Source organism: Rhopalosiphum padi, chromosome 2 (assembly GCF_020882245.1).
Source record: "Rhopalosiphum padi isolate XX-2018 chromosome 2, ASM2088224v1, whole genome shotgun sequence".
NCBI classification, from domain to species: domain Eukaryota; kingdom Metazoa; phylum Arthropoda; class Insecta; order Hemiptera; family Aphididae; genus Rhopalosiphum; species Rhopalosiphum padi.
In genome coordinates, this window is record NC_083598.1 from 87,298,460 (window position 1) to 87,311,929 (window position 13,470).

The window sequence follows — 13,470 nt, forward strand, 5'->3', positions numbered from 1 at the left end:
AAGACCTTTGACCTTTTGTATTATCATATTTTAATAATATTATTAATGTGATATGCTCACTAAAAGTAATTTAATTTATTTGCATTTTGTATTTGTAAAAAAATAATTATATATTATGGTTATAATATTATGATATTAGGATATGTCAATTTTTTCAAAAAAATTTATTAAAATCATTTCAAGGCAACACGAAAAAAACTCTTAGCGTAAATAGTAAACAATTAAATTTATTGAAAGAGTTATTGTAATATTTGATTAAAAATGAAAATAGTAATTTAATTTGTTTATTAAAAATTAAGTTCTGTTGAAGATATCATGGTAAATTTAAATTGATTTCAAATATTTGTAGCTTCTATAGTGTGTATTGTATATTATTTTTTTTTGAAAATTAAAAAAATTATATTAATAATATTTCAATTGGTAACCTTAAGCTTTTACAGTTAATACATTTCACATTCATCTATAGTCAGTTTTCATGTACGGTATGATTAAGCAAAATAAAACAATTTGTGCAAATACTATGACAAAAATAACTGATACAAAAAAAATACCTATTTTTGCATGACGAAAATTTAAATTATTTTTAATACAATATTGATACAAGATGAATATAAAATAGTATATTATATAGTTTTGAAACGTTATTTTTTTTCCGTTACGACTAATTGTTATTTCATTACAAAAATGATATGCAAATTAAAAGGATTTATTTATATGGTATGTATAATATGGTAATGTCTGATAGGCATGTACCTATAAATATTATGATTTGGTTCAGTTATATTAATATAATATAGTTATTTTATTTCAAATGTACGAGGAATACGTTTGTAAACACGAATGGTTAACTATTAGTTTAGTACTGGAGTACCTTGCCCAGACATTTTTTGTACTTTTATAAACGTGAACTATTATTTAACTTTGGTGAAAATTCATATAATAATAATAATAATAATAATAAGTTGGAAAGTCATAAGTTTTCAAACGTTCATTTCTTTACAACACTTAAAATAGGTAAAAGTTAATGAATGGCATAAATTCATAAATTTATTTTTTGAAATTCTTTAAATAAATATATTGTACAATATTTTTTGTCGTTGTATTTAAAGTTTGTGTATACAACAGTGTTAAAATCTGATTAATTTGTATTACCATTAGTTATTTAGTAATTTACTAAAACACATTTTCAAAATTGTGACACTATTGTACTAATTACAATGTTTGTTATTATTAATATTAATTAAAAACCAAAAGCCAATAGGTACGTACTCCGCGGTAATTACGTGATTGAAATTGTTGCGGGAAAAAGTTTCTCAGCTCTAAACTAGAAATAAGAATGTGGAGTCAAGTCCTATATATTGTCGATCGTGAAACATTTCGAGGGCTGCGCGCCGTTATATAGATTGATTACGTCTATTAAACCCGTTTAACGCGCGGTGAATCAAAACGGACATCTATAGACCATTTTTCTTGTTCCTCCGGCTCCGCGCGCTCGTAAGCCGAAAATACATCATATTTCGTAGTTTTGCACGTCGTTCGCTCGGCCGGACGAATAACTCTTCGAGACAACGATCTTATCGTAAACGCTTAATATCGTTATGATAAACGTCGTAGCAGATAATCATCGATCGGTGTTCAATCTATATAAATGAGTATAATTTTTAAAAATCGTCCGCGTAATAATAACGATAATATAGTGACGATCGAATAATAACTGTTTCACGACCGTTTCGCGTTTTACGCGGCGGTATAAACAAAAAACCGCGATATCGTCTATATACGCCCCCTCGGGGTGACGACCGTTGACTTATTGCTAGTGACATATGATTAAAACATGAAAAGCGAGTGCTACACACACACACACACACACACATATAATATATGCTCAAAACGTATACGACCAACTGCGGGATTCGCAACGCAAACGCGCGGAACGAACGGGAGAGCGTCGCGTTCGCGGTGGGCGCAAATCGACCGCCGCCGCCACGCGTCCCGAAAGTTTTGCAGACCCCCCCCTCCACCCGTCGGCATCAGGTAATCGCGCGGTATACACGCGGTATAGTCGGACAGGTATAATAATAATAACGATATGGCACCGCTCTGCGGATAGCACACGCGCTCGCCGAAACGAATCGAAAAACACGCGCATTACACGGACAGGTAGGTATAATATGTATAAATATGTGTGTGTGTGTGTGTGTGTGTGTATTTTATCCGCATGTCCGTGTGTGATATATGCGCGTACGTCAGACGGGTATGTGTAGGCATTAAGTTATTACCTATACAGTAAGTAGGTACGTACGATTTTCGGGTTTCCGCGTCGGGCAGCACACACGGGGGGGGGGATATATCGTGTAAAAACGCACGGCGCCCGTCTCCGCCGCGGACCGCGTCTGACCACACATACGTGTATATTATGTGTGCGTGTGTGTGTGCGCGCGTATAATAATATATCGCCACCCTGCCGGCGGCGCTGCAACAACCCTTGCGGGATTTGCACCGCCACCGGATAACGCGGGATATATAATACAATGTATCGACCGGGTAACCGAGCTTTAACACGTACCGCGTGCTTTATGGCGGAGGCCAGAAACGCTATATAACGTACGCTTGTGTGTGTGTGTGTGTGTGTGTGTGTGTGTGTGTGTGTGTGTGTGTGTGTGCGAGTGCAAGTACGACGGCGAAGTATGGCGGCGAGATCCGAGCGAAAGGGTCGAAATGGCCACCTGTGAGAACGGCCGTTATCCACCGCCGCCACCACCATCACCGACCCTCCGACGTCTTCCTCGTCTCGATTCGGTTCCGGTGGTGGTCCGCGGGAGGCAGTGAAGTGTAGGTGGTGGTGGTGGTGGTGGGTAGGGGTACTCTCGTTGTAGCCTGTTAGTCATTTTTGAACCGACGATAACCCCCCCCCCCCTATCCGACTCACACCCTTCCACCCGCCCACGCAGCCACCACAGCGCTAAAGCGTTATAATATTATTATTATTATCGTCGTGTTTGCATACCTCTGGTACCTATGGTACATTTATGTATGTATAATATAACATTATATATATATGTGTGTGTGTGTGAGTGTGTGTGTGCGGATAGAATGTGTGGTAGCGGTGTTGGCGATTTCGGCGTTATATTATTATGCCTTATTGGCCGCGTCTGCCGAAACTCGCGTAGCCGCAACGGTCGTAGGTAAACTGTAATAATACTACGCGAACGCGCCCGTGCGTATATATATATATGATATAAACGACCAAAACGTTATACATTTTTCATGCATATATTATAATATTACGTACGTATAGTGTTTGCGCTGTTCGGAGAGCACGCGGCGGATACGACGAAAATACCTACCGCAATAATACGGTCGTGTTGTTGAAATAATGCGTACAACTACGTTATTGTTATTATTATTATTATTATTATTATGAATTCGCGAGTGCGTGCGCTCGTAATAATTCGGCAGCGAGTTTGAGATTCCATCACAACGACCGTGAAATCGTGTCCGCGTACCGAGGAGACTTGCCATTTCCCAAGGCGGGTCGTCATAACGATAATATTATTACGATAAATACTTTTGCTACGTACGCCGCGGCCGACAATACAGTGATATCGCGTTCCGTTAAATATTGTTATTATACTGTAATTCGGTCGGTTCCCAATAAAACTGTATACTATACCCATTGGAATAAAATATACTCAAACGAGATTCGACGGGGGTCGTGCGATGCAATAGCGGAAAACATTTGTGGGGACCCAAAAACGAGACCTCAGAAATGACATCCTCTCGACGTGTCGTGTGACCGACGTGACGAGTCTATAGATACATGTTATATACATATATATATATATATGCGCGTATTATATTGCACCTTGGGTTTTATTTTGTTTTCCCAAATCGTAAATAATACACATGTATTCATTGTCTGCGGGGCGTTATCCGCCGGCGACGTGACCCAGTAAGGGATCCGAGACCAATTCTCTCCCCTTTCCGTTTCGATCCGTTCGTATCCAAATACTAATATCAAGCCGGATAATAATACGGCAACACGATATCTATTACAACTGTCTGTACACTGCCACATGCACGTATAATATATATATTATATCTAATAGACTCAGTACAGTGAAACATAAATAAAAACGACACGGCTGCATGATTCCACCTACGTTTTGGGGCCTTTTTTTCTGAATTAACTTTCCCATACTAGACGCTTTTATACGAACAGACTGATTTATGTTTAAATTCTGTATGGTTTTTTTTTTTTCCTCGCTACATAATAATATAGTCTAGTAGAACTTTTGCACTATATAAATATGTATATTTTATCGTTTTAATTTATAACGAATGGTATGAACAGTTTAAAGTGTTATAATATTATATTTTTAGTACACGCTGGTATTTATAGCGATTTATACAATTTAAAATAATTTATCATATTCAAAATGAATTATTATATGACTTGCGTAACTCGTGACTTGTATAATATAACATGATATTGTGATATGTAATAGAAATGTTTATACGGTAATGGACTCCGTGCAATAACTGTATTAAAAAATGTATTTCATAAAAAAAAAATACATTTAGATAGAAAAACGTTTAATAATAATATGTAAATTCGCATAATTCTTTAAAAGAGGAAAACTAAGTTAATAGTATTCAAAGGAGTATACAAATTAATCGTAAAAACTACGTTTATTTGCTTTGCTTAATACACGAGTGTTTTATACATAATATTAAATAAACTTCTAAAACTTTTGGCTGTTTAAATCGTATACAAAATTTTTCATAAACTCTTTAGTTGTTTCTTGCATTTGTATTGTTTGTAATGTTACAAAATTATAATTAAAGATGACGAATATTTGAAACCCGATACAAAAATAAACACAATTTTAAAACTTATTTTAAGAAGCTTATGTAAATAAGAAACTCCAAGTTTTTCATTTTAATAATCTTATTACGACTGGATTAAACAAATTTTAGGTTCAATATCTGCTCAAGCTTTTTAGTAAAATTGTACTTAATTTATCAGAACTAAACATCTAAATCAAATTTAGTATGATCAATGATCTACGAGAACACAATATTATGTTGTATTATACTTTATTAAAACTGTAGTGTTATTAGTTTTCATAAGTACAACAAAATAAGTAATTAAAAATCGTTGCTTTAATTTCTAATAACTAATTTTCTGAAAACTTGAGATTTAAATGTTTGTATAAAAAACACTACTAAAAAAATGTTTTCATGTTTTTGAAGACTTGTCAATATTCTAACTTAGATAATTATTCAATTATAAATTATTTACATAAATGTATTTTATATATTTTTAATTTATTTTAATTGCAGCGAATAAGACAAACATATTTGTGACATTTTATTATATTCCAAGAAATTGCTCTAAAATTTGATAATTGATGATTCAGTTTTATTGTTTTTATAAAGATTATTTCATGCACAACCAATCATAATTTTTAAATCCATCATTACATCTGAATAATTTTAATCTTTTTAATATATTTGAAAATTTTGTTTTGTTTTTTTCCGAAATAACTTTTTTTGAAGAAATTACACTTGTATTATATTAAAACAATATTATTTAGATTATTCTCTAAAAGCGTAAAATTAGTAAGATAACAACAGAAACAAGTACTAATTAAACTCAAACTTATATAAAGCCGCATAAGCCTAGTTATCTTGATCGATCTTAACCAATTCCTCAGATACCAAACTATAAAGCAAATTTAATAATAACAATTGACTCTATATTATACTTAATCTACCCCATGTATTAATTAATTTAATGCATCTTGATTTTCTAAAGAAAATATAAGATAATAGTTTCAGCTACTAAATTTGTAGATGATCAATAAAAATAAAAATAAAATAAATCAAATGAAAACCGTCAAAAATAATCGCTAGAAAAAAATTTTGAATTCTAACATACATTTTTATTTACAAATGTACTTAAAAATACAGTTCTTTTTTTGTTCATATTAATAATTGATTGGAAATTTACAAACTTCAAAATAATATTTTCTATTTTAAAAAAAAAAAATGTATATAATATAATGTTTGATTTATACCATATAGAAGCAAATTAGAGTCATGAGCAGTGTATATAGACGAAATAGCTTTAGGATTTTCCGAAATACACTATTTTCTTTTATACTATCATATTTTCTCTATAAGGTATATAATACTTTCGACTTTGATACTTATTTATGTATTATATTGTATTGATTATATAACTTCTTTCTTTATTTTAGGACTGTTATTTTATTTCTCTGTGAAACATAAATTTTTAAATTCTATAAAATACTCGTAATATAGTTGTCGAAACTATATTTTTTCCCCAAACTCAAAATCTAGGCCCTGCCTATTCCTTTCATGACTCTGATAAAAATACACAAAAATTCGAACTACAGTAAATTAGCAACCTATCATTATGTTTGAGAATAGTATTTATGTCTCGTACATTCAAATTAACGTATTTAAAGTTGTGAAGTGTACTGCAGAGTCCAAATTTCTAACTAATTCTGGTATAGTTGTGTTTTATGTTTTATCCAAGCTTTATAACTGTAGTTTTTTGTAACCTTGGTATATTTTATGTGTGATTAGGGAATTATTTTTTTTTAAATACCTATAAACATAGATAATATATGTTGAAACTTCGTTGTATTATTCAACTACTTGTTTATTATGCAGTTATGTTTAAATTATCTTAATATTCTAAACATACATAATTTAAATGTGAGATTAAATTATTTTCAACACATGTAATTTTGGTTGAAATTTAATAATAAATAGCTTTACTCGAAATAAGTCTCAAAATTACGGAAATGTGTTCAGTGTTATAAAGTATGCATACAAATTCGATAAAACTTGTGAAGTGTATGTTATAATCAAATATGTTACGAGTAACACAATTACTTAAGTATAGTAATACTACACTGATTATTAAAATAAGAATAACCGTACTTCTTGTAAATATTAGTTGTAAAAAGTAAACATTTCATTAAGACATACAGTAGTTTCACTTCCTTCAATTAAATCTAAATGAATTATAGAAATGTTGTAAATTTAAAAAATCGATCGAAATGTAATGGTTCTTGTGAATAATTCAAAATTACAATATAAAACCAATTTCAGTCAATGACTCAATTACAAGGTAAACTTAACACTTACACAGCCTAATATACATCAAAGTGAATTTCTTCGATTTTTTTTCCTGATTGTTTTTAAAATAACTATCTTAATTCTTACTTTTTATCCTCTAAAGTATCAACAATTTTCTTTCTTAAACCGTCATCGAAGTTGAAGATTGAAGAATTGTATACTTTAAAAAGTATCTATAGAAAAACAGGAAAATATCAATAATAAAAACACGCATCATTTTTAAAACCAATCACTCCACTTAGAACTTAAAAAAAAAATTATATTAAATAAACATTAATCCAATATTATATAATATTAAAAGTTTTTTTCATTGTTATCGGTATCTAAAGGATTATAATTTTTATTCGACCTTAGTTAATTTATTATTACTTTTTTATATGTATATATAAAGATAAAGTTGTTTAAAGTAAAGTATTTTTTGAAATTATAATTATAAGTGATAACAAAAAAATATTTATATATAAAAACAAAGCCATTATATTGCTCGATGAAAGTGTGCGTGGATTCATTTCCTAGATTGAGTATATAGTTTATTTTCTCTCGTTGAATGGAATGACTCTGATTAGAAACAACAGGCCATGAATAGTGGTGGTAAAAAAATTGTAAGCCGGAGAGAGTACGAAATATATATCAGTGCACGAAAAAAAAAAAAAAAAAACAATGTACGTCGGAGAAATATTTTTTTTTTTTGTCTTTAATTCAACCACAAGAACGACGTTCATTGTTTCGCACCAATGTAAAAAGCCGGCCGAAAGCTGCTTGCTACTAAAACGTATCATACTAATGTGACATCGTCTAAACTGGAAACAATAGATGTGCGCATTACGTTATTGAACATTATAATATTATCGGTCGCAGGTATTATTCTCGTCCGCGCGTACTGTTTGTACATTAATAAACCGCGCATTATAATAACATTTAATAATAATAATAATATGTACACTGCACCTATATACATACACGATTATGACTGATGTGAAACTGTCGTAATAAGATAAAACTAACTTATCCGTCACTCGCGGGGCCCCCTCCTATTCGGACGCGATGATAATAATATTAATATTAAATAATAATAATAATAATAATCATTATCGCAACAATACAAGTAATATTATTTTAAGGTAGAATAACAACGATAATGGCTGGTTCAATACCACTCGCGTTGTAATCAGACAGCTATAACTTTTTGCAGACAGTTCGCGTAATAGATTTATTTCACCGTGGAAATCTGTGGACGCTGTGAGAGTCAGTTGTATCGCATAGACGTAAAGTCTATAAATGGTGCTTAAACGCCGAGCATAATTTATTTTTATCACATGGCCTCGTTTAAAGTTTGAACGCTTTAAATCTAAAAGTTCAATATTCGATTTGATATTATATTTTATACTTTTATAAACTTCGTTTTTAAAGTATTTAGGTTATGAAATTAAAATACATATATATGAGCTGTGATTTTGTCGATGGATCAACAAACAAACATAATATAAATATGAAAATAATAAGGTCAATACGGAATATTTAATATGTACGTAATTTACATTTTCAAAATAACTCAAACATTATTTTCAAAAATAACTTATGCTTACTGATCAGAACTGCTATTAAACGTAGATGTTATATTTTGTTATTAACATTCAACAATGTAAGCTCAGGATACATAAGAACATAAAATATTCGAAAAAATAAAAATAAAAATAAAAATATTATTATTATAATGATAGATTAACGCCTGCCTCTTGTTATTATGCAAAAATCTAGTTAGCTAAAATTTAAAGTAGGTACTTTTTTCATAGCACTGAATTTACGATTACGATCAGATGATCGAGTAGAAGTGATTTTTAGAAAATTAAAAGTAATTTTGTAGAATAATATCATAGAAATTACCTAATAAATTGTCTATGTTAGGGTTTTGTTATTTTCATTTACAAGTATTTAATATAATTCTTATTTTTTTTTCGTTACTGAATTAGCCATACATACTATTTCATAATATGTGTTTTGAATTTTTGATAACATTCTGAAATCGATTTATGATAGAAACATTGTTACAAATAAAATTCGTTTTCTACAAATTTTTCTATTCTAAAACGAACACTAAAATCCATGCGATTAGATATGTGCGGAGCAGGTCAATAAGCAAACCGGCATATACCCCGCCAGGGGGTCGTATATCATCATATCCGTTCGACCGTAAATATACGTGAACCATTCGAACTCACGTGACAGACGCTTTGACGCCAAGCTTCTCTGATTTCCGACGCAAACGGTAAACACAACACGACCTTCGTCTGAGGCGCAGTGGGATTTAATAATTAATCCCGAGACAACGTCAGATTAAGACCATAATATCATATAGACGCACACTTATAATGTATTTTTCGATCGTGTATGTGTTTTGAAATCAGATAGCCTAACCCTGATGGGTTTAATTTTAATTTCACTCTTTGTTCGATGTTTGCTTTGCCAGTGACCACCCACCTAAATACCTAATGCTGTGTCGAGGCGAACTTTCCCCGAGGCATCATTTTGGTAAAGGGCCCCTCCCTGCTTTTGTTCCCGGCAAGACGTGCATTCACTCTTTTTTTTCTTATAAAACGTTTTTTCATTAAAAATAAAATAAAAGCGCCTATATGCAATTTGAATCTGACAGCGAGCAAACATTTTTATTTTTTTTATTTCCAAGTATATTTTTGAGCAAAGCAGGAAAATTGACAACAGTCATATTATTTAATATTAAATAAGTAACAAATAATAATAAAAATATAATATTTTGTAAATGGCATAATGTTTTCGTTTAAACAAAAAAATCACAAAATGTAATATTTTTTTTTTTACAAAAAATGTAGTCTAAACGTTTAATTAGTCTATACATCTATGTGCTCATACTTTAAATCTCATAGCCTACAGAAATTGTATACTACAGCTGATATACGGGGCTATATCGAGTAAATTGCGTCCTCCTGGTAATAATTAGTTTAAAATAGTCTGCAAAACCGATTTGACATCGACAATTAAAAAACCACGCCTGCTCTATTCTCCGCGATATATCTTCGACATTTTATCGTTGGAAAATACGATTATTTGGTCCATTTCGGTTTCCAAATAAAAGCCATTGTGACGCGTCGTGACCACATGAACCTCTATAGAGACCGCTATATAACCGCGGTATAACCGTAATCTGCGTGTTAGGGACGACGACACTCGAAAAATATGGTAAATAGGTATTCAACTTTGTGGTACAACGAAAACTTTTCTAATAACAGTCGGCAAGTGGGTATAGGTGAATAGAGATATATGTATAGGCATTACCGGCGTTTGACGACGATCCGGCGCAGACCCGCTCGCCAATAACTTATATTATACCTCACTGCGATAATCATTAGCTGCAGTCGATACCGTTTCTTCCGGGAGTCGGCCGCTGTCACCCGATGTCATATGCCGTTACCGGTGCAGGTGCAGCCGGCACTTCCCGATTGGGGCGCCGGCGGTATCGCAAAACCGCGCGTTGACGCCGTAGGTACAGCGTATACGGTACTTACACAAAGTGTAGTGGCGGAAGTCGGGGTGATAGGACCATGCGCTCGTCAGACGGAAGGCCGTGGGTTTCAGGATAGCCCTGCCATTACGCGGGATGACAACCCTGCAGTAAATATAAACGGAGCAGACCGGTCGCGTCTTCCTGTTCCTCATTATCTACCTACCGCCCGTCTCTCGTCTCGTCCGCGCGACTATAATATCTGCTACGGCGGCACCGCCCCCGCACACAATCCGTTATCCCTTTGCCCTATATACTGTAATGCGACCCGCGACCCGTGCCCGACCGATTTCGACCCCGACTTTCCCGTATCACTCTGCTCATTCCGATTCCCCGACCATTCGGTGTATTTATATGTATATTACACATGTGATATGCACGCGCGCGCGTGTGTGTGTATATTACAATGCATTGGTAAAAACAATATAATATATGAATATAATAGTTATCTGAACTTCCGTTTCCGGTAAAACGAAAGTAATTTTATTAGGTACTGTAAAGATTAATTTGGACCACGAAATACACTATACTTGTCTGCGTGTAGAGTATAGAGATTTACCACATACTGTCGTGTTGTGTTATCCATACTATCCCGTGGCCTGATTATATTTTATTTATAAACAACTAAAACACGTAAATAAAAAATAATATATGTACATTATTATTTTCGACTTTCTATGTGGTACACGAAAGAACGTTCAGTCCAAAACATTTGTATATAATATACACTGCATAGGAATCTATACAAAGTGTAAAATGATTAAAATATGCATAAGAAATAAATCAATCAATAAAAGACTTATGACCAAAACATAACTTTGTTTATATTGATAAATTATTATTTTTAGAAATGTTCATATTATAATGTATAGGATAATAATTTAATATTCCTAAAAAATATGATTATTTTGATTAATTCGTAGTGATAATTAATCCGCACTAAAGTACCTAATACAAATAAATTACTTAATGGCTTAATCGTAACAAACTAAAACCACGAAAATTTATAGTTTACAATATTATTATTATTATTATTGAGCCATATGAACTGCAAACTAAGAACAGCCTATATTTTTATATACAAAATAAAACTGTCTATAATTAAAAACTAAAAATAAGGACTAATTAATATTATAATATGAGCGTAATAATCTTAATACATAGCTAAAAGAAAAACCAGTTTTATGTTATTCATTTATTATACTTCAATGTATTCGATTTAGCATATTTAACAAATTTTTATAAATATTATACGTTGACAATAATATATATTAGCTTAACAGTATATTATACAATTATTAATTGTATGATAAAGATATAAAATGTTATGATAAGAAAAAGTGCAAATATGATTAAAAATAAAATAAAATACTAAAAAAATATCATCCGTGGTCATAAAATAAATAAACTGCAATATATGAATATAATAAATGTTTTGATTAGTTTTAAGTGGTTCCTTATCTCGGAAGTAATTATTATACTATATGGAAACGATAACAACAGTGTTAAATAGTTTACTAAAATTCCAAACCTTGAATGAACTTGTATGATTATAGGAACTACAAACGTAGTTACATAGAAATATCATATTTTAATATAGAGATTTAAATTTTAACCAACCATTATTTAAAGGAAAATATATTCATTACCTTATTTATATACAATTTTGTATTTAATCAGTATTTTTTCCACGTTTAATATCGTTTTAATATTGCTTTATAAGTTATAGCTTTACATAATTATGTTTTTTGTAAATAATAACACATATTATTTTTACACATAATTTACGAGAAAATTATTTGATCTCCAAACAGTATCATTATAACGTTTAATTTAAAAAGCAATATATTTTTTTTTTAACAATAAGACACAATATTTAAAACGAATAGATTTATAACATAATTTTTTTTCGAGAATTTGTATCAATTTAAATTTAATTTTAAATCAAAACAATTTAAACAGAAACAAAGTAATAACACTGTATTCATATTAAATTAAATATTAATATGATTACAATTGATTGGCGTCTTCGCATTATAAACGAATTGTATATGAAATTTATTATATTCATAAATTATAATTATACATAATAATGTGATCGTTTACTTATGTACATAGGATATTAACAGTGTTATTAAGTTATAATAATGGTTCATTGAGCACGTTTGTGCATTTACCTGGTGTTTTGATTCGGATGATTAGTATCGAATTAATATTGCACAACATAGAAATAATATATGTTTTTTCACTTATATTTATTTTTAAGTCATTCAAATGTTTGGAATTTATAACAGGACCTAACTTTTTATGTATATTAATTTATTTCAATAATTTTAATTTTAATGTTAGTATTACTTTATAATAATATTAGTACTGTATACTTTGGTCCCTTAAATAGGTAAAAAAAAAAAAATGGTATCATGGGCTAGACTAGCGCATTCAGCTGAGCGCGATATTCTTAATTTCAAAGTTGCGGGTTCGAGCCTCACATTGGTGGCCGTCACTTTGTCTTATCGCTTATAATAGGTGGCACTCACCGAAACCTACTATTGTCTTACCTTTGTACCATCCAAGTTAATGACTATCTCTATTTCTTAACCGCTACAACCAATGTGAAGTACAATGGGTATACCTTTGTCGATTTAACGTCCGTATCTTTACGACTTCGCTGTACAAAATATATGATATTAATTACTCGTTGCTGTTCAGTCATAAGACTTTATTGATATTATGGTGTTTTTTATACTCCAAAGACGATC

The 13,470-nt window shown here is 31.2% G+C and overlaps 1 protein-coding gene across 2 annotated transcripts in view; it reads right to left on the bottom strand.

Annotated features, from left to right (window-relative positions):
- The window catches only part of LOC132920321 (voltage-dependent T-type calcium channel subunit alpha-1H), a 236,979-nt gene that overhangs the window by 184,692 nt on the left and 38,817 nt on the right, over positions 1 to 13,470 (bottom strand). The gene's annotated exons all lie outside the window — the stretch shown is intronic.